The sequence below is a fragment of the Schistocerca americana genome, chromosome 2, assembly GCF_021461395.2.
Source record: "Schistocerca americana isolate TAMUIC-IGC-003095 chromosome 2, iqSchAmer2.1, whole genome shotgun sequence".
NCBI lineage: Eukaryota > Metazoa > Arthropoda > Insecta > Orthoptera > Acrididae > Schistocerca > Schistocerca americana.
Genome location: NC_060120.1, coordinates 657,486,718 through 657,508,880, shown reverse-complemented (window position 1 = coordinate 657,508,880; position 22,163 = coordinate 657,486,718). Strand labels below are relative to the sequence as shown.

Genomic DNA, 22,163 nt, shown 5'->3' with positions numbered 1-22,163 from the left:
ATCATCATTGTCGTCACATAACAGAATCCAAGAACTTACAAAATCGTCATGGAGTTCTTAAGACCGTCCACATATAACCGACATCGAAATAAGTGTCCAAGGAATAGAAACGAAACTGAAATCACTCAACCGAGGAAAGTCCACTGGACCTGACGGGATACCAGTGCGATTCTACACAGAGTACGCGAAAGAACTTGCCCCCTTGTAACAGCCGTGTACCGCAAGTCTCTAGAGGAACGGAAGGTTCCAAATTATTGGAAAAGACCACAGATGGTTCCAGTTTTCAAGAAGGGTCGTCGAGCAGATGCGCAAAACTATAGACGTATATCTCTGACGTCGATCAGATGTAGAACTTTAGAACATGTTTCTTGCTCGCGTATCATGTCATTTCTGGAAACCCAGAATCTACTCTGTAGGAATCAACATGGATTCCGGATACAGCGATCGTGTGAGACTCAACTCGCTTTATTTGTTCGTGAGACCCAGAAAATAATAGATCCAGGCTCCCAGGTAGATGCCATTTTCCTTGACTTCCGGAAGGCGTTCGATACAGTTCCGCACTGTCGCCTGATAAAGTATGAGCCTACGGAATATCAGACCAGCTGTGTGGTATGTTCTTCTCAATGGAGAGACGTCTACAGACGTTAAAGTAACCTCTGGTGTGCCACAGGGGAGTGTTATGGGACCATTGCTTTTCACAATATATATAAATGACCTAGTAGATAGCGTCGGAAGTTCCATGCGGCTTTTCGCGGATGATGCTGTAGTATACAGAGAAGTTGCAGCATTAGAAAATTGCAGCGAAATGCAGGAAGATCTGCAGCGGATAGGCACTTGGTGCAGGGAGTGGCAACTGACCCTTAACATAGACAAATGAAATGTATTGCGAATACATAGAAAGAAGGATCCTTTATTATACGGTTATATGATAGCGTAACAAACACTGGTAGCAGTTACTTCTGTAAAATGTCTGGGAGTATGCCCACGGAACGATTTGAAGTGGAATAATCATATAAAATTAATTGTTGGTAAAGTGGGTGCCAGGTTGAGATTCATTGGGAGAGTCCTTAGAAAATATAGGCCATCAACAAAGGAGGTGGCTTACAAAACACTCGTTCGACCTATACTTGAGTATTGCTCATGAGCCGTACTAGGTCGGGTTGACAGAGGAGATAGAGAAGATCCAAATAAGAGCAGCGCGTTTCGTCACAGGGTTATTTGGTAAACGTGATAGCGTTACGGAGATGTTTAGCAAACTCAAGTAGCAGACTCTGCAAGAGAGGCGCTTTGCATCGCGGTGTAGCTTGGTGTTCAGGTTTCGAGAGGGTGCGTTTCTGGATGAGGTATCGAATATTTGCTTCCCCCTACTTATACCTACCGAGGAGGTCACGAATGTAAAATTAGAGAGATTCGAGCGCGCACGGAGGCTTTCCGGCAGTCGTTCTTCCCGCGAACCATAGGCGCCTGGAACAGGAAAGGGAGGCAATGACAGTGGCATGTAAACTGCTCTCTCACACACAGCGTTGAGTGGCTTGCGGAGTATAAATGTAGATGTAGATGTAGTGTCTGTCCCCCACAGAAGTGGTCAAAAATATCCAGATCCCCTACTCAATACGAAGTTGATGACTATATATGTTACGAGAAGGGGACCTGCCAGCATGTAAGGAGGCGGGGAGCGTTGTCAGTAGAGAAGCAATAACAGCGGAATGGGTTGATCAGGGAACCTCAGTCACTCTGAACGTCGACTGATCATTGGGTGTCACACGAGTAAAATATCCGTCAGGGACATTTCAACACTTCTAGAGCTGCTCATGTCGACTACTAGTGTGACTTCGAAGTGGAAAGGCGAAGGAACAGGCAACAACAGCTAAACCAAGACCAGAAAGACCTCACATACTAACGGACAGTCTCAATTGAGTGCAGGTTGTTAGTAAAAATAGCTTGAAATCAGCGGGAGGAATCACTCGTGAGATCCAGACTGTTACCAGCAGTCCGTCTGCCACAATGACTGTGTGTTGGGTGTTAAGAATGGGGTCAGTGCTCGAGTAGCTCCACCCACCTCATAAGTCACACATTTCTGTGGTCAGTGCTATTCGACGCTTGAGGTGGCGTAACGAGCGATGTCGCTGGATAGTTGATGACTAGAAACGAATGATTTGCAGTGGTGAATCACGTTGTACCCTGGAAAACTCGATGGAAGTGTTTGTACTTGGCCCATGCCTGGAGAATATTATCTGACATCATGTGTAGTGCCAAGAGTGAAGTACGGAGGTGGTGCTACGGTATCGAGTTGTTTTTCGTGCACAGAGTGTGGTCCCCTTATTGTGCATTAGTAAATGCTAGATGCTGAACGATATGACCATGCCTTACAACGTCGTATAGTGCTTACAGTAGAGGTATAGTTCAGAGGCGATATTGTTCTCTGTAAGCATGACAGTGCATCCCTGGGACAATGGTTTCTGGACAATAAAATCTCTACAATGGACTATGGTGACTGGAACCCCGACCTGAACCCAATGAAACTTCTTTGGGATGAGTTATGACGTCGACCTCTCTCTGGACCCCAGCTTCCAACATCCCTATCTTGTCCAGTTTCGGCTCTTGTGCGAAATGGCTTCCATTCCTTGAAAGACATTCAAACACCTCACTAACTATCCCCAGCAGCGTTCAAACCATCATAAAGACGAAGGGTGGACGCATTCCATATAAATGTCCGCTAATAGGCGTCCACATCATCAGACAGTGCAGAACTTCTGTACCAAACCACTGACGCGTTCAAAAATCTTACGGGAATTGAACCCGATAATGTCCCCGACAATGAGCGATATTGTGGCAGGTGTGCAACCCGTATTTCCAAGAAACGAGTGAAATGAGAGAATAGCATGCATGACCGTCGGTGTCCGGGGCTGCATCAAACCAGGAGACAAAAGATGGCGTATGCAGTAAGACGATCCACTCTGTAAACAAGTAGAGCCAACTTACAACCAAAGACAACACACTCAAGACGTTATCGATAGTGAAAGTGTGTGAACAAGTTGTTTGACCAAGTGAGAAGAATTCCAGGTAGAGTTTAAGCAAGAACTTGTGACTCTATTTTTAAAGTGACATGTAAATTTAGCGTCTACAGCTTCCATAAGAAAACTATCCCAATAATTGATAGTGCAAGTCACGACCTCTGTGCTGTTATATTAAACACATAAAAATGTTTTGCATCACCTCAGTTCAGAGAGTTTCGGAACTTGTACAGAAAATTGGATAGAGATCAACATAAACATCATTTCTGCACTTTTTATTGCTCATGAAAACCACACATTGCTTGTTGTACCACCATACAGCGAGATCTTCAGAGGTGGTGGTCCAGACTGCTGTACCGAGCGAGGTGGCGCAGTGGTTAGCACACTGGACTCGCATTCGGGAGGACGACGGTTCAATCCCGTCTCCAGCCATCCTGATTTAGGTTTTCCGTGATTTCCCTAAATCGTTTAGGCAAATGCCGGGATGGTTCCTTTGAAAGGGCACGGTCGATTTCCTTCCCAATGCTTCCCTAACCCGAGCTTGCGCTCCGTCTCTAATGACCTCGTTGTCGACGGGACGTTAAACACTAACCACCACCACCACCAGACTGCTGTACACACCGGTACCTCTAATACCTAGTAGCACGTCCTCTTGCATTGATGCATGCCTGTATTCGTCGTGGAAAACTATCCACAAGTTCATCAAGGCGCTGTTAGTCCAGATTGTCGCACTACTCAACGGCAACTGGGCGTAGATCCCTCAGAGTGGTTGTCGGGTCACGTCGACGATAAAAAGCCCTTTTCAATCTATCCCAGGTATGTTCGATAGGGTACATGTCTGGAGAACATGCTGGCCACTCTAGTCGAGCTATTTCGTTATCCTGAATGAAATCATTCACAAGATGTGCACGATGGGGGCGCGAATTGTCGTCCATGAAGACGAGTGCCTCGCCAATATGCTGCCGATATGGTTGCTCTGTCGATCGGAGGATGGCATTCACGTATCGTAAAGCCGTTATGGCGCCTTCCAAGATCGCCAGCGGCATACGTCAGCCCCACATAATACCACCCCAAAACAGCAGGGAACCTCCACCATCCTGCACTCGCTGGGCAGTGTGTCTCAGGCGCACACCCTGATCGGGTTGCCTTGAAACGCGTCTCCGAAGATTGTCTGGTTGAAAACATTCATCGGTGAAGAGAATATGATGCCATTCCTGAGCTGTCCATTCGGTTTGTTGTTGGGCCCATCTGTACCGCACTGCATGGTGTCGTGGTTGCAAAGATGGACCTTGCCATGGACGTTAGGAGTGAAGTTGCGCATCATGCAGCCTACTGCGCACAGTTTGAGTCGTAACACGACGTCCTGTGGCTTCACGAAAAGCCTTATTCAACATGGTGGCGTTGCTATCAGGGTTCGTCTAAGCCATAATCCATAGGTAGCGGTCATCCACTGTAATAGTAGCCCTTAGGTGACCTGAGCGACGCATGTCATCGACAGTTCCTGTCTCTCTGTGTCTCCTCCATGTCCGAACAACATCGCTTCGGTTCACTCCGAGACGCCTGGACACTTCCCTTGTTGAGAGCCCTTCCTGGCACAAAGTATCAATGCGGACGCGATCGAACCGCGGTGCTGACCGTCTAGGCATGGTTGAACTACAAATAACACGAGCCGTGTACCTCCTTCCTGGTGAAATGACTGGAACTGATCGGCTGTCGGACCCTCTCTATCTAACAGGTGCTGCTCATGCATGGTTGATTACATATTTGGGCGGGTTTAGTGACAACTCTGAACAGTCTTAGGGGTTTTAACTACAAATACCCTAAATTAGAACGATCACATATATAACGTTGTGGGTAGAGCAAACGAAAGACTGCGATTCATTGGTAGAACGCTTATAAGGTGCAACAGGTCTACTAAAGAGACTGCTTACACCACGCTTGTCCGCTCTATTCTGGAGTATTGCTGTGCAGAGTGGGATCCGCATCAGGTGGGACTGAAGGATGACATCGAAAAAGTACAAGTAAGGGCGGCTCGTTTTGCATTATCGCGAGATAGTGCCACAGACATGATACGAGAATTGGAATGGCAATCTAAAAACAAAGGCGTTTTTCGGTTCGACGGGATCTTCTCATGAAATTTCAATCACCAGATCTCTCCTCCGATTGCGAAAACATTCTGTTGGAACCCACCTACATAGGGAGAAATGATCATCATGATAAAATAAGAGAAATCAGAGCTCACACAGAAAAATTTAAGTGCTCGTTTTTTCCGCGCGCCGTTCGAGAGTGGAGCGGTAGAGAGACTGCTTGAAGGTGGTTCATTGAACCCTCTGCCAGGCACTTTATTGTGAATAGCAGCGTGATCACGTAGATGTAGATGTAGTCAATGGACTGTGTCTGTGATACAATATCCACAGTCAACGTCTGTCTTAGGAGAACTGGGAACCGGTATGATGCAAAACTTCTTTTGATATGTTATATTAGATGACCGGTGCCAAGCACTGTTCTACAGCCCAGCCTGTAGAAAATTGCTGTCTGAGGGAGGTACAACGCAAGTTGCTGTAACCGGACTGGTGTTTGAACTTCCTTTTCTGTGGCGGGTTTGGACTGTTAAACTGTCAGACCATTTGAAAGAATTATCTGGTGCCTATGAGCGTATGCTGAGGAGGTGAAACTCGTTCTTTAAAGTTCGCGGGTTTAGTTAAGTTAAGACGGCCCGTACGTGCCACGTCGCCTGCTTGAGATTCCCAGTTAACGTAAGACGTTGTCCACACTTCATCCAGAATTCATGTTGTGCAGGGTTACGCTCACCTTAACAACTTTGCGTGCCTAGAAACTGGTACTGCAGCGGTCGGAGGATACTTAATTGGCATATTATTAACTGCACGTTTTTCTGTTGCAGAAGTGTATACATTGTGGTTGATGTTACGCCTGTCTTAACGGAAGACTGTGCACGACTGGGCTGGGTTCGGGTCCTGTGGTGGTGTGCAACGTACTGGCCGTGAAGGAGTAGACGTGTTGCTTCAGCTCCTGGGCAGCTCCAGAACAATACTGTACAAGTGATAAGCCTAGGCGGTGGGGGGGGGGGGGGGGGGGGGGGGTGAGGAAATATTCTGTTTGGTAATTACAAATAGTTCTAGTTTGTCTTCCATGATGTCATGTTTTTGTTTTCCACATTCAGTTGAATGAATAGTTTGACATATGAATGAGATGAATTCTTGGGTTTTGAACTGTATAATGCTTGTATCTTGGAAGTAACTAAAAATATTAACCGCAGCGATGTTTCTGGATAGTATGGGTCTATTTTCAAATAGGGACGACAAAACGGCTGTGCCCGAGGTGTAGGTTTTTGGTGCTATCCTTCAAGGACAAATTTATCTTTTAAACTGATTGGGCTTGCTGTACTACTTTCAAGCAATTTTGGAAGAGACATGTCAGGGTATTGAGATACCTGTGTTAATTAAATTAAAGAAGTGGAACAGTTTTATGCTATTGGTTGTGAGTATTTAAAATTGTCCTAATATAGTTAGGCAATCAAATTAGATTATCGTGACAGCTTATTTTAATTCTTTGTTAAATTTCAGCCAACGGCCTTGACGCAGTGCTAACACCGGTTCCCGTCAGATCACAGAAGTTAAGCACTGTCGGGCTAGGCTAGCACTTGGATGGGTGACCGTCAGGTCTGCCGAGAGCTGTTGGCAAGCGGGGTGCACTCAGTCCTTGTGAGGCAAACTGAGGAGCTACTTGATTGAGAAGTAGCGGCTCCGGTCTCGGAAACTGACATACGGCCGGGAGAGCGGTGTGCTGACCACATGCCCCTCCCTATCCGCATCCTGTAACACCTATGGGCTGAGGATGATACGGCGGCCGGTTGGTACCATTAGGCCTCCATGGCGTGTTCTGGAGGAGTTTATGTATTTTAGTCTGTTAAGTTTCATCGTGAATTTGGTGACTAAAGCCGGTATTGGTTTTAGAGTCTCTGTCGTTAGCTTCTCGAGTTAAACTAATGTTTGTAACTTCTATTTGGGCCATAATTTAAACTCTGTGTTTGTATAGTGTATTACTGAAATTTATGCGGCTTATGAGGCGAATTAAGCAAGGGCATTTAAAATTTTTATCATTTGACCACTGTTTTGCTGACTTGTAAAGATTTACCTTACGAAACAGGAATGGGTTTGTTTTTAATGTTCATATTAGGCTGTGATGAAATTGAGTATCGATAATTTCCACCGTCTCCAGCAGGCCAGTGTCCAAAAGGTGCAATATTAGAGGGAGAGTTTGAGCGTGGTTGTTGTGTGGAGGGACTACATTTACGACTTCCAACACCTTTTCTTCATTTGTACTCTGAATAGTCCTGAGATGTTGTTGTTGTTGCGGTCTTCAGTCCTGAGACTGGTTTGATGCAGCTCTCCAAGCTACCCTATCCTGTGCAAGCTTCTTCATCTCCAGAAGTGACTGCAACCTACATCCTTCTGAATCTGTTTAGTGTATTCATCTCTTGGTCTCCCTCTACGATTTTTACCCTCCACGCTGCCCTCCAATGCTAAATTTGTGATCCCTTGATGCCTCAGAACATGTCCTACTAACCGGTCCCTTCTTTTTGTCAAGTTGTCCCACAAACTTCTCTTCTCCCCAGTTCTGTTCAATACTTCATCATTAGTTATGTGATCTACCCATCTAATCTTCAGCATTCTTCTGTAGCACCACATTTCGAAAGCTTCTATTCTCTTCTTCTCCAAACTATTTATCGTCCATGTTTCACTTCCATACATGGCTACACTCCATGCAAATACTTTCAGAAACGACTTCCTGGCACTTAAATCTATACTCGATGTTAACAAATTTCTCTTCTTCAGAAACGATTTCCTTGCCATTGCCAGTCTACATTTTATACCTTCTCTACTTCGACCAACATCAGTTATTTTGCTCCCCAAATAGCAAAACTCTTTACTACTTTAAGCCTCTCATTTCCTAATCTAATTCCCTCAGCATCACCCGACTTAATTCGACTACATTCCATTATCCTCGTTTCGATTTTCTTGATGTTCATCTTACATCCTCCTTTCAAGACACTGTCCTTTCCGTTCAACTGCTCTTCCAACTCCTTTGCTGTCTCTGACAGAATTACAATGTCATCTTTGAACCTCAAAGTTTTTATTTCTTCTTCATGGATTTTAATACCTACTACTAATTTTTCTTTTGTTTCCTTTACTGCTTGCTCAATATACACATTGAATTACATCGGGGAGAGGCTACAACCCTGTCTCACTCCCTTCCCAACCACTGCTTCCCTTTCATGTTCCACGACTCTTATAACTGCCATCTGATTTCTGCACAAACTGTAAATAGCCTTTCGCTCCCTGTATTTTATCCCTGCCACCTTCAGAATTTGAAAGAGAGTATTCCAGTCAACATTGTCAAAAGCTTTCTCTAAGTCTACAAATGCTAGAAACGTAGGTTTGCCTTTCCTTAATCTTTCTTCTAAGATACGTCGTAAGGTCAGTAGTGCCTCACGTGTTCCAATATTTCTACGGAATCCATACTGATTTTGCCAGAGGTCGGCTTCTACCAGTTTTTCCATTCGTCTGTAAAGAATTCGTGTTAGTATTTTGCAACTGTGACTTATTAAACTGACAGTTCGGTAATTTTCACATCTGTCAACACCTGCTTTCTTTGGGATTGGAATTATTATATTCTTCTTGAAGTCTGAGGGTATTTCGCCTGTCTCATACGTCTTGCTCACCAGATGGTAGAATTTTGTCAGAACTGGCTCTCCCAAGGCCGTCAGTAGTTCTAATGGAATGTTGTCTACTCCCGGGGCCTTGTTTCGACTCAGGTCTTTCAGTGCTCTGTCAAACTCTTCACGCAGTATCGTATCTCCCATTTCATCTTCATCTACATCCTCTTCCATTTCCATAATATTGTCCTAAAGTACATCGCCCTTGTATAGACCCTCTATATACTCCCACCTTTCTGCTTTCCCTTCTTTGTTTAGAACTGGGTTTCCATCTGAGCTCTTGGTATTCATACAAATGGTTCTCTTTTCTCCAAAGGTCTCTTTAATTTTCCTGTAGGCAGTATCTATCTTACCCCTAGTGAGATAAGCCTCTACATCCTTACTTTTGTCCTCTAGCCATCCCTGCTTAGCCATTTTGCACTGCCTGTCGATCTCATTTTTGAGACGTTTGTATTCCTTTTTTCTGCTTCATTTACTGCATTTTTATATTTTCTCCTTTCATCAATTAAATTCAATATTTCTTCTGTTACCCAAGGATTTCTACTAGCCCTCGTCTTTTTACGTACGTGATCCTCTGCTGCCTTCAGTACTTCATCCCCCAGAGCTTCCCATTCTTCTTCTACTGTACTTCTTTCCCCCATTCCTGTCAACTATTCCCTTATGCTCTCCCTGAAACTCTGTACATCTGAGATGCAGTGTCCAAAATTGCTGATCCCATCTGAATGTCTCAGATAAAAGATTCGTTGTCAAAATTATACATAGCGTTCACTTGGTCGAAAAAAACTACGTTTGGTTGAGTGGCAGGTGGCACTTCTGAGGTCTGCCCGCTGGCGTCCTGGTGTGGTATCTCCCATGAGCCGCCATGTGTTCCGCTAGCATCAGAGGTTCGAGTCCTCCCTCGCACATGGTTGTGTGTGTGTTTGTCCTTAGGATAATTTAGGTTAAGTAGTGTGAAAGCTTAGGGACTGATGACCTTAGCAGTTAAGTCCCATAAGATTTCACACACATCTGAACATTTGTTCCACTAGCAGGGCTGCCAGGCTGGCAGAACCTCGCAGCGGCAGGCCTGCTGGCATATCTGTCTCACTCAGGTAGACACCAGATGCTGCAGTCTCCACTGAGTCGCATTCTTGCGTCTAGCGCCTCAGCCAGCAGAGCTGCCGTGGCACCGCAGCGGCACCCCAGTGCGGTAGGGCACTTATAGCTATCCAAGCCGTTCTTATGGACCTCCCTCACAGCCTTACTTCGAACAGTTCCTCATCTCCTACTATCCAAACTTAACGGAAGTTCTCGTAAAACCTGCGGGGCCCAGCACTCCTGGAAGAAAGGATAATGCAGAGTTTAGTCGAAGAATAGAAGATTAAAATCTTTCTATCTGGAGTGGGATGTGCGCTTTTTGGAATTTCCTGGTAAATTAAAACTTTGTACCCAACAGCGACTCATACTCGGAACGCTACTTTTCGCAAGCAGTGAGCATACTGGCTATCTCTCCTAGGCTCCCTCTTGCCAGGGCATGTACCTGCCTCCTAGATTCTCCGCTGCCAACAAGTTTCAAAACAGCGCATGCTTCTCTGCAGTGTCAGAGGTTCATTCTGGCATTGAATGTCTGCCAGGTGATAATGCCATAGCTAGGTATTGCTTAATCTTCACCTTTGGAAGACATTGCATAAACAAAAGATAATGTAACAAAACCAATTTTTCAGAAGAAGTTAGTGTACTCCTACTGTTATTTACCTTTTCTCCATCAATAATCTAAAAGAATTTCATTTGTCGCTATTGGCGTCTACAGAAACTTACTCAATAAGATCCAAGGAGTCTAGAAATTTTATGTAAGTGATCAGAAATTTTAAATGTGAACTACTGTTTCGATTCCGTTGTCTGAAAAGATAGTTTGTGTCGTGGAAATTGGAAAAGATAATGGGAAGGGTGCTGCTTTTAACTTTATGTTTTGCTTGGAATTAGTCTCGCAGTCCTTTCAATAGATGTTGGACCAGTTCCATTCTGTACCTGGATAAGGTGTATGGTGAGGAGTGAGAGAACAAAAATTTATAACGCAGTTTAGGTGCAGTTGGGTAAAGCTTCACATTCATATTGACTACAGAACACACCGAGATCAAACCTGCATTAAGATTTCGAAACAATTTCCCATAAAAAGCTACAACCAAAAAAATTCTGGCTACACAGGGTGGTCAGAAACAGTCTGAAAAGCCTGTAAGGGTGTTGCAGGAGATATTGTGCCGAGAAATAATTGTTAAGAAAAAAGTTCGATACGTTACGTCTTTTCCGGATTATTGAACACTGAAGTTAGCCAAGCAGGTCGTTGCACACAGAAATTCAAGCACCGTTCCAGAGACAGTGTTCTTCCAATAAAGGCACATTTTAATTGATAATGAGTGTTGGGACAGGTGGTAACTCTCGGGCCCACGGACGTTTGTGCATTAATGCATTTCAGCGCGTAAAAGTGCTTGAATTTGCGAGCGCAACGATCTGATTTATTACCTCCAGTGCTAAATGACCCGGAAACAGCGCAACATGTAGTATTTTTTTCCTTAAGAATTATTTCGCAACAAAACCACCCCTGCAACACCCTTACAAGCTTTTCAGTCTGTTTATGGTCACCCTTTATAAGTCACATAGTCGTTGCTAAAGTCACAACATTTCCCGACGTGTGCGGCAGTGTTAAATCTGCAGTGCAGTGGAGTCGCAGACAACCATTGCTAGAAATTCGTGAGAATTCTGTAATGAATAAAAAGCCTGTACCCCTGATTCCAAGATGGGACGCTTTTGTTTGTCACCCATTCCCACGATTACGGTCTCTTATCAACTGCCTCGTATTCAGTATGTACTTACAAAGATTTCTTTTAGTCGTGGGATGTATCACTAATATAATATGGTGCTGGCAGCATTTTACGTGCACCAAACACAAATACAATAAAATAAAAATTTTACATAGTATCTAACAGCCGTGTCGAAATCATTATTAACATCGTCAACAGGAAATCGGACATAGCGGCTAAATATCTCGCAGTGGGAGCGTGAATAGACACCAGCTTTTTCTGGGTATAGCGCTAATTTCACAAAAACCATCCCGTATCGTAATTATAAACGTCTTCTGAGTCAACGTCAGCACGCAACATGGCAGTTGCCTAATAGCTACAACGACCACCAGGCGCGTGGCGGCTGCGGCCCAAGGGATGCAATTACGGCGGCTGCTAGCCGTGGGAAGGGAAGTCACGTAACTGCCGTCGCAGGAGGCGCTTGTCAACTGTCCGACCCCCACGTGATGCACGCCCATTCACAGCCGTAGGCTGAGCGACGTCTCTGGAATTGAGGCCGGTGATGGCTGCGAGGAAGGCCACGTCAGCTGCGATGGAAAAAAAAAACTGCCTGCAGGTAGCTAGAAGAAAGCACAAGTCACATCCGTCTACAAGAAGCAGAGGAGAAGTTATCCACAAAACTACCGTCAAATATCTTGTATCTTTTGAAGAGTCTTAGAACGTAGTCTGAGTTCAAACGTACTGATACTCGAACAGAACAACCTCCGACATGCTAACTAGCATGGATTCCTAGAACATTGGTGTTCCGAAACCCAACTTACACTTGTGACATGGATCAAAAGAGTCAGGCAGTTGCTGTATTTCTTCGAAAAGCCTGTAACTCGAGTAGCAAATGGCTAGGTTGAGCTCATTAGGAAATTATTTAATGATGAAACCCACCCACCCACAAAAATAAAATACGAAAAATTGATTCAGTAAAATTATATTTGAAAATTTAAACTCGAGGTCACCTCTGGATTTAAAATTTTCCCACAAAATGAACTCTAGATCGTGAAATTCGTTATTATTTTTAGTACTTCACATCCTTTATATTTTAGCTTAATATTACTGTCTTCAAAAAACTGAAAGTCCCAGTTAGTTACTACTTTATTAAACGTGTGTGGCAAAATAATTTTAAATTTACTATCAAGCGCCATACAAATTTTCTCCCCGTATCTAGTTTTTAAATATTCACAGCCTGTAGTGTAATACAATTGATTTACTTCTAGCTCACTAATCTTTTGAAACAAATTAGAACTGCTTGCATTATTGAGCTGTTTCAGTAGAGTATCCATTTACATACAATAAAAAATTATAATATGAAAAATTTGCACTCAAAATTCTATGCTGAGCATCATATGTTAAATTGGAGACAATTGTAACTTTCAGAATTTTATCATTAAAAGTGGCTACTAATTTCATTGTAGTTTTCGGTGTGGCTAACCACATTCATTCTCCTAGACACATTTACAACAAAAATAGGACAATTTTAAATAAAATTGAGGGGATTGTCATTAGCCTCATCATTCATTTCAGTGATTCTCCTAAAACTGAGGAAATTATCAAGTGCTTTCATATAATTAGTTGATGGATCAAGATTCCATAATTCTTGAGGAAAAATTCATTTCTTCCATTTTTCGGGTAGATAATTTCTAATTTAATATGATCAAATATGGAAGAAATATTTAGCTGTTTATTTTTCGATTAGTTTGAAACACAAAAAAAAAAGGTATATCAAATTCTGAAGAATTACAATAATTAGTAATATTTAGTTCAAAATTTGTTTTTTCTTGTAATCTGGCTATTTCCACTGTTATTGACTCAAAGAAACAAAATGCAATTTTTAGATTTTTTAGTCATTCTTCTTCTAGCTCTAGTGAATATTCTGGTTCATATTCCATAGCAGAAACACGAATTTCCATACATTCTACTATAATTTTACCATCTTTTGGAAATGAAGTACATTTTCCACCAGATTTGTTTGGTGGATTTTTCAGAGATTATAAAGAGGTGATCTGGGAAGGAGATTTAAGAATCATTTTAACTTTGGATTTTAACTTGGAATTCAAGTGTTGGAAATGCTATTTTTAGACAGGATCATAAAAACGTTGCTGGAATTGAAATAAAAGATACACTTCGTTTGGAAGTGTATTTTTTATTTAAATTCTAGCATAGTTTTTATCAGCTCATCTAAGAATAGCATCTCCAACACTTGAATTCTAAGTTAAAATTACTCTAAAATCTCCTTCCCAGGTCACTTCTTTATAAACTCTGGAAAAATCCACCAAACAAACCTAGTGGAAAAAGTACTTAATCTCTCTTACTTTTTATCTTACCATTTTTAAGGAAATTTCCTTGCATGGTTAACTCATGAGCTATAGTTGAAGTTAATCTTGTAACGACAGATGAAATGATTGGGTGTTCCATTCTACACAAAATATTGTTTCCTTTCTTTATAGTGATGACCTCGAACAACTTCGCCACATAGTTATCAGTTAACTTTTGATATGACGAAAAATCAGTACCGTCAGTGCCAATAATACTAAAACTCTTGTACAACTAAGATCTAAAGAACATAAATGTAGCTTTCAACTTTGCAGGAATTGTAATCAGTCAGTGAAAATTGGAAATCAAAAATATTACAAGCAATTCAGATTGCAAAAAGGTGGTATTTATGAAATCAAATTTGATGGGGGTTTTATTGTTCAAGTTTGTCCAAATTATAATAAAGATGATTTTTATATCAATGGAGAATTCAAAGATTTTTGTGTTTATCAATGCTGGGAATGTGAAAAAATAGTTGCTGGTGAACAGTTTGAGTGTTGCGAAGATGGATTCCCTAAGAGAGATAGTTCTATCTACACTGAAAGATACAAGTGTGAAGAGCAACGAGTGGAGTGTGTGGGGAAGGCGGATCTGATTAGCTTTCCTCGACTTCTTATTACTATTTATTGCGTTCAGCTTGTTACAATTTGTTAAGTTCAACCAGCGGTTTCTTGTCTGTTGTCTGCTTAACGCCCCAGTTACCTGCCCCGGGGGTTAGTGTATGTAACGGCAACGTACATTTCCTCGCCTTGCCGCTGCTGTCCGGTATGGCGTGTAGTTTAGACAGCTTTCTTGATTGTAGGCCGGTTGGTGATTCTTCTACTCTGGTGGTAGTAGTTCCTTTCTCGTTCCGGGCGCTCTAAACACTGTTCTGGGAACGTAGTGCAGGCCAGCTTTGGCGTATTGTTTCATCGTTGCATTTGGTTTATCGGACGTCAGGTAGGACAGCAAGATATCATTAGTCATTCGTTAGACTGTCACTAGTCTGAATTACCATCTTGTGATATGAATGCAACTCTTTGCTGCCTATCTCATCGCTCGCGAAAGTGTTTGTTGACAGATCTTCTCAGAGGTCGATACCTGGAGCATCGTCAGTGGCCCCTTGGTTCTTGTAAGACCTGTGTGTTCTAAAAGGAGGTCTGATGGCCAGTAGTTCAGTGTAACGCTCTTTCAGCTCACGCCTACTGCGGGTATAATTTGCCTCAGTACCTTTTAAGTAACTTCTGTACTGGTCCTTGTGTTTTGTTATTGCATTATTTATTACAATACCCTGTAATGCCTACATTAAATGTTATATATGTCTAGTTAATAGTTCTGGTCGCCTTCTGGAATAAATCCAGCAGAGTAGTGTTCAGTGGATGTTAAGGTTTGTGTTACAAAGTTTGTTGCTGTTGTGGTCTTCAGTCCAGATACTGGTTTGATGCAGCTCTCCATGCTACTCTATCCTGTGCAAGCTTCTTCATCTCCCAGTACCTGCTGCAACCTACATCCTTCTGAATCTGTTTAGTATATTCATCTCTTGGTCTCCCTCTACGATTTTTACCCTCCACGCAGCCCTCCATTACTAAATAGGTGATCCCTTGATGCCTCAGAATATGTCCTACCAACTGATACCTTCTTCTAGTCAAGTACTGCCACAAATTTCTCTTCTCCCCAATTCTATTCAATACCTCCTCATTAGTTATGTGATCTACCTATCTAGTCTTCAGCATTCTTCTGTAGCACCACATTTCGAAAGCTTTTATTCTCTTCTTGTCTAAACTATTTAGCGTCCACGTTTCACTTCCATACATAGCTACACTCGATAGAAATACTTTCAGAAACGACTTCCTGACACTTAAATCTATACTCGATGTCAACAAATTTCTCTTCTTCAGAAACGCCACTCTACATTTGATACCCCCTTACTTCGACCATCATCAGTTATTTTGTTCCCCAAATAGCAAAACTCCTTTACTACTTTAAGCGTCTCATTTCCTAATCTAATTCCCGCAGCATCACCCGATTTAATTCGACTACATTCATTATCCTCGTTTTGCCTTTGTTGATGTTCATCTTATATCCTCCTTTCAAGACACCGTCCATTCTGTTCAACTGCTCTTCCAGGTCCTGTGCTGTCTCTGACAGAATTACAACGTCATCGGTGAATCTCAAAAGTTTTTATTTCTTCTCCATGGATTTTAATTCCTAATCCGAATTTTTCTTTTGTTTGCTTTACTGCTTGCTCAATATACAGATTGAATAACATTGGGGATAGGCTACAAATCTGTCTCACTCCCTTCCCAACCACTGATTCCCTTTCATGCCCCTCGACTCTTATAACTGCCATATTTTTCTGTTCAAATTGTAAATAGCATTGCGCTCCCTGATTTTACCCCAGTCACCTTCACAATTTGAAAGAGATTGTTCCAGTCAACATTGTCAAAAGCTTTTTCTAAGTCTACAAATGCTAGAAACGTAGGTTTGCCTTTCCTTAATCTATTTTCTAAGATAATTCTTAGAGTCAGTATTGCCTCACGTGTTCCAATATTTCTACGGAATCCAAACTGATCTTCCCCAAGGTCGGCTTCTACCAGTTTTTCCATTCGTCTGTAAAGATTCCCTTTCATGCCCCTCGACTCTTATAACTGCCATCTTTTTTCTATTCAAATTGTAAATAGCCTTTCGCTCCCTGTATTTTACCCCTGTCACCTTCAGAATTTGAAAGAGAGTGTTCCAATCAACATTGTCAAAAGCTTTCTCTAAGTCTACAAATGCTAGAAACGTAGGTTTGCCTTTCCTTAATCTATTTTCTAAGATAATTCTTAGGGTCAGTATTGCCTCACGTGTTCCAACATTTCTACGGAATCCAAAATGATCTTCCCCAAGGTCGGCTTCTACCAGTTTTTCCATTCGTCTGTAAAGAATACGCATTAGTATTTTGCAGCCGTGGCTTATTAAACTGATAGTTCGGTAATTTTCACATCTGTCAACACCTTCTTTCTTTGGGATTCGAATTATTATATTCTTCTTGAAGTCTGAGGGTATTTCACTTGTCTCATTAATCTCGCTGACTAGATGGTAGAGTTTTGTTAGGCCTGGCTCTCCCAAGGCCATCAGTAGTTCTAATGGAATGTTGCCTACTCCTGGGGACTTGTTTCGAATTAGGTCTTTCAGTGTTCTGTCAAACTCTTCACGCAGTATCATATCTCCTATTTCATCTTCATCTACATTCTCTTCCATTTCTATAATATTGTCCTCAGATGCATCTCCCTTGTATAGACCATCTATATACTCCTTCCACCTTTCTGCTTTCCCTTCTTTGCTTAGAACTTTGCAAGTGGTTCTTACCATCATCTTATTTCACACGTTTGGTGATTAGTTGCTTGTTTTCTGATTTACCTTTGCTATTGTATTTCCTGTTTTGCAGCATGTTTCTAAATTTTTTGTATTATTGCCGTTCCTGGCGTGAATGTGATTGTGGTCATTTGCCTTAAAATTCTAATTTGGTATTTGTATTTACACAGTAAGCCTTTAAAACCTTATTTACTGCCATTTCTTATGTCTGATACCTTCTGCTGTGTTTGTGGCGACTTGCCTTTAATATTTCAGTACCTGTAATTTGTAAGTTGCAGCGAGTTTTAAACAGTTCTTAATTTTTTTTACCATTCCTGGCGTGTAAGGCCTTCTTCCCAGATCATAGGTGCTTGCTTTTAAAACATTACCTGTTGTATCTATATTTTATGGTGCTTTACTAAATTGTAACTCACTGAAAACACTATTATTTACACAGTTGTTTATTCCTTCATTAATAACGTGTGGTATTTTTATTTTTTGTTCAGTCTGGAACTACTTGTTTAAAATAAATACGTCGAACCCGCGTGTCGCCACTATCAGTGATTGCAGACCGAGCGCCGCCACACGGCAGGTCCAGTCTAGAGAGACTCCCTAGCACTCGCCCCAGTTGGACAGCCGACTTTGCTAGCGATGGTTCACTGCCTACATACGATCTCATTTGCAGAGACGACAGTTTAGCATAGCCTTCAGCTACGTCATTTGCTACGACCTAGCAAGGCGCCGTATTCAGTTACTATGTCTTCTGAACAGATAATATTGTGACTCATGTACCGTCAAGAGCGACGTTCATCATTAATGGATTAAAGTTAAGTATCAAACTAATTCCGTCCGCTTTCTGAATTCTAATTCTTTGTTATGTTCCAGTCCTCACATCAGTATAGTTCTTCCCTCCTCACGCCAGCCTGCGTGAGCTAAAACGCGTGCATTTCGGCCTCCACTAGTAACACGGTGTTGGCTCTTCTGCCACCACCAACAAAGTACTATCTTTAAAATGCCACACGAATATCCTGTCAGCTCTTGGTAAGATTTCAGAGCGATGCAAAGATTAGCTACTTGCTTCAAAGTACTTGCGCTTAAATGTGTGAAATCCACACCAGAACTAAAGGGAGATGAACATTTCCGTAGAATGGTCACAGAATTGTTTGAATCACGTGAGAAAGTCGTGGAAATGTTGAAAAGCTCGAATTAGCAGGACCTTCCAAATACACACAAATCATCCCACAAAAGCCTGGCTACAAAGTTTCGAGAACTAGAATTAAATGAAGAGTTCAGAGATATTAATCGGTGCCCAACATATCGCTTCCGTGGGAATTCTGAAATAAGATTAGGAAACTGCATCACAGAAAAAGGCATTTAAGCAGCCATTCTCCACGCGCTCTGTACGTGAGTGGTATAGTAAGATGCCCTAAAATGTTGTATCTTGATAACTACTCTTTGACATTCACTTCACACTGGTTTACTATAAACGGAGATGTAGATGCAGACAATATCAAAGTCGCTTTAGACGTATCACATTTCCAAAAACTTTCCAATTGTCGCTATAAAGCAGGGACGCACACAGATCGTTTTTTTTTTTTTTTTTTTTTTTTTTTTTTTTTTTTTTTTTTTTTGTACACAGCCAGTTCGGAATAAAAATTCTCACAACACGCTATTTCGGAAACTGCACAGTTACGCAACAGTCTGTAAGTATTGTTTCTGTAAAATAAATTGTATTTTTTTACTAAAATGAATGTTTTTGAAACAAATTATGTTTACTTTTTTCCCCTTGTGCAAAGACAGTGAGAGGTTTGCAGCCCGTAGTACATCCAAATCTATACACCTCTGCTGCAAATGTTTTCAAGACGAATGGACCAAGTGATTGGTGCAGTGGTTAGGTCAATGGACTCACATTCCCAAGAACGGTGGTTTAAATCCTCATCTGATAATCCTGTTTTAGTTTTCCTTAAATCGCTTAACGCACATCCCAGGACAGTTCATATGAAAAGGACTGATTTCCTTCCCCAGTCCGAGCTTATGCTGCATCTCTAAAGGCTCCGTCGTTAAAACCCTTATCTATTTATTTGTCTGCATCAGGTAGCTCAGAAGAATGTGTTAGAGTGATGAGACGGGTTGCGCCGTAACTACGCTTCACCTCGCTCCCTTCAGCCCCGTGGCTGCATAGGGTCTGTGGTACTGGAAACATTTCTCTATTAACAGATTTCTTTTGGGCACTACAGTCTGGAACCGGGCGACCGCTACGGTCGCAGGTTCGAATCCTGCCTCGGGCATGGATGTGTGTGATGTCCTTAGGTTAGTTAGGCTTAAGTAGTTCTAAGTTCTAGGGGACTGATGACCTCAGAAGTTAAGTCCCATAGTGCTCAGAGCCATATGAACCATTTTGTTTCAGAGTGAGAAATGATGTAATTTATGGTCCACTTCAGTAAGTACATAGAACATGGAGGAGAAAGTTTAGTGAGATATTTCCCATTTGTTCCATATATGTCTCACTTTTACTGCATAGGTGCGAAATACAAAACAAAGTATATGTGTAGTGGGTGGACTATATGAAGAAGATGTTGATCATACGTTTCACAAGCGTAACTTTCAATACGTCCTGCCCTGCTGTCATTCGAAAAAAAGTAACTGGTATTTTTTTAACTCCCACAATATATTTTTTTTCGGCTTGCCCAAACGTATTTTGACACCTATGTGTCGTTTTCTGTCTATAAAATTCATTTGTATAAAATATAGTACGAAGTTCATGCTCATTTATCTGTTGTAGGCATCTTGTCTGTTTTGTTTCGACTTCTCACCCAGAGGTTGCATTTCCAGTGGAAAAGTATTTCTAATGTCCGGCTTTTCTGTCTTCTTTTTATAGTTTTGACAGCTTGTCACCTGCAGAGTAATGATGAAGAAATTTGTTTGTTATTTAAATACTTTATCGTTGGTAAAGTTTATGAACAGGTTTTGCTGTAATTAAACTTTCGTTATTCGAGCCAGTGTAGAATGTAAGCTATGTATCGTACGAACACCCATTTTCATAGGAATTATGTCCAGATTGTGCGAGTAGGCTTTGTGTTGTTTTTAGTGTTAGTGCCATCAGTTGTCGTTAGATGCCGGTACTGGTACTTAGAGTTGAAACACAAGAATCAGTGTGCAGTAAGACTGCAGACATGAAAAATGGGTCAGGACAAGGTGAGCAGGGCTTCACTCGTGAAGTTGTTTTGTCAAAACAACAACAATAGTGCTGCTGCTCTCTGCGCATATTGAGTCATTAAAGGAACACGGAGAGGTCCCTTTCTGCACCGGGATATAAGAATATGATTCAGAAGTTCGAATTAACATGATTTGGGAATTGCTCCTGGGAGACGCCGGCAACCCCGTTGCACCACAAATTGTTGAAGTATTTACTGCTGTCATGCCTGAGAATGCTGGACGCAATGTGCGATCCTCAAGCAGTGCATGAGCTGTGTCACGACAGCAGAACATTCCATCGTCCACCATTGTTTCGGGCAGCGGTAGAGCAATCTCTAGTACGGTTCCAGGCCGTCGCGGATGCAGATGATCGTCACATTCAGCAACGTTTGTAAACTTGAACGTAATCATGGTACGTAATTAACAACTGTTACCTCTAATGTGGAAGTTAAAATATTTTTCTTTCAATGTTTTATTCGTTATTCCTCTTCCGCATGTCCTAACAAATGTTTCCACCACGTTTCATTGACGCTACGATTACTCGTTCTTCATGGGGGCTCTCTCATGTTCTAAGTGTTTAATTAGGTACGAGGCGTGTTTTTTAAGTAAGTACCGTTTTGAAATTAAAAACAGACGTGCTAAGATATCTCGATAATTTTATTCTTACATGAAAGTCTGTACCTTAATCTACGCACTGACGCCATTTCAGTCTGATTCTTCCTTGTTTACGTTGAGTACTGAGTGTTTAAGATGCATCAAATAATCGTGAGTCCCGCCGACTGTGAAGTACGGGCTGTTATAAGATTTCTTAGTACTAAAGACCTAAAAGCGATCGATATTCATCGTGAGATCTGTGCAGTTTACGGAGAAAACATTATGAGTGATGGAATGGTAAGAAAGTGAGTGAGAGCATTTAAAGATGTCCGCACAAATGTGCATGATGAACAACGGAGTGGGCGTCCTTCGGTCGTTAATGAAAGTTTGGTGCAGGAAGTGGACAATAAGGTCAGAGAAAACACACGCTTTACGATTTCCTCCTTGCAGAATTACTTTCCTAATGTTTCTCATAGTGTTTTGTACGGCATTGTGACCGAACAGTTGAATTACCGAAAACTGTGCGCACGTTCGGTACCGAAAATGTTGACGGATGTGAACAAAAGCAAACGTTTAGACAGTGCACTGACGGTGATGACTTCTTAAGCCAAACTGTTACAGGCGATGAAACATGGGTGGCCTACATCACACCAGAATGAAAGCAACAGTCCATGGAAGTTGAGCAAGGGCATCCTGTTGCTGCAAGACAATGTCCGTCCGCATGTGGCGAATCAGACCCAAGATCTCATCACATCTTTTCGATGGAAACTCTAGATCATCCTCCATACAGCCCCGATCTTGGGCCCAGTGATTACCATCTGTTCCTGCACTTCAAGAAACATCTGGGTGGTCAGCGTCTTCAAGATGATGAAGTCAAAACAGTGGTGATGCAGTGGTCAATAAGTCAGGCGGCAGACTTCTATGAGGAGAGTATTCAAAAACTGGTACAACGTTATGACAAGTGCGTCAATTTGACGGAAATTGTGTAGAAAAGTAGATTAAGGTACAGGCTTTCATGTAAAAATAAAATTATTGAGATATCTTATCACGTCTTTTTTTTAAATTTCAGAACGGTGCTTACTTAAAAAACACGCCTCGTATAACCACTCTATAAATCACAATATTTACTGTTTCCGTCCTGTTGTGCATCTCCGGTGGATAGCTTCT

The 22,163-nt window shown here is 41.9% G+C and overlaps 1 pseudogene; it reads left to right on the top strand.

Moving 5' to 3' along the window:
• The first annotated feature begins 6,597 nt into the window (after positions 1–6,597).
• Positions 6,598–6,715, top strand: LOC124597145 (annotated as a pseudogene).
• Positions 6,716–22,163: the final 15,448 nt, after the last annotated feature.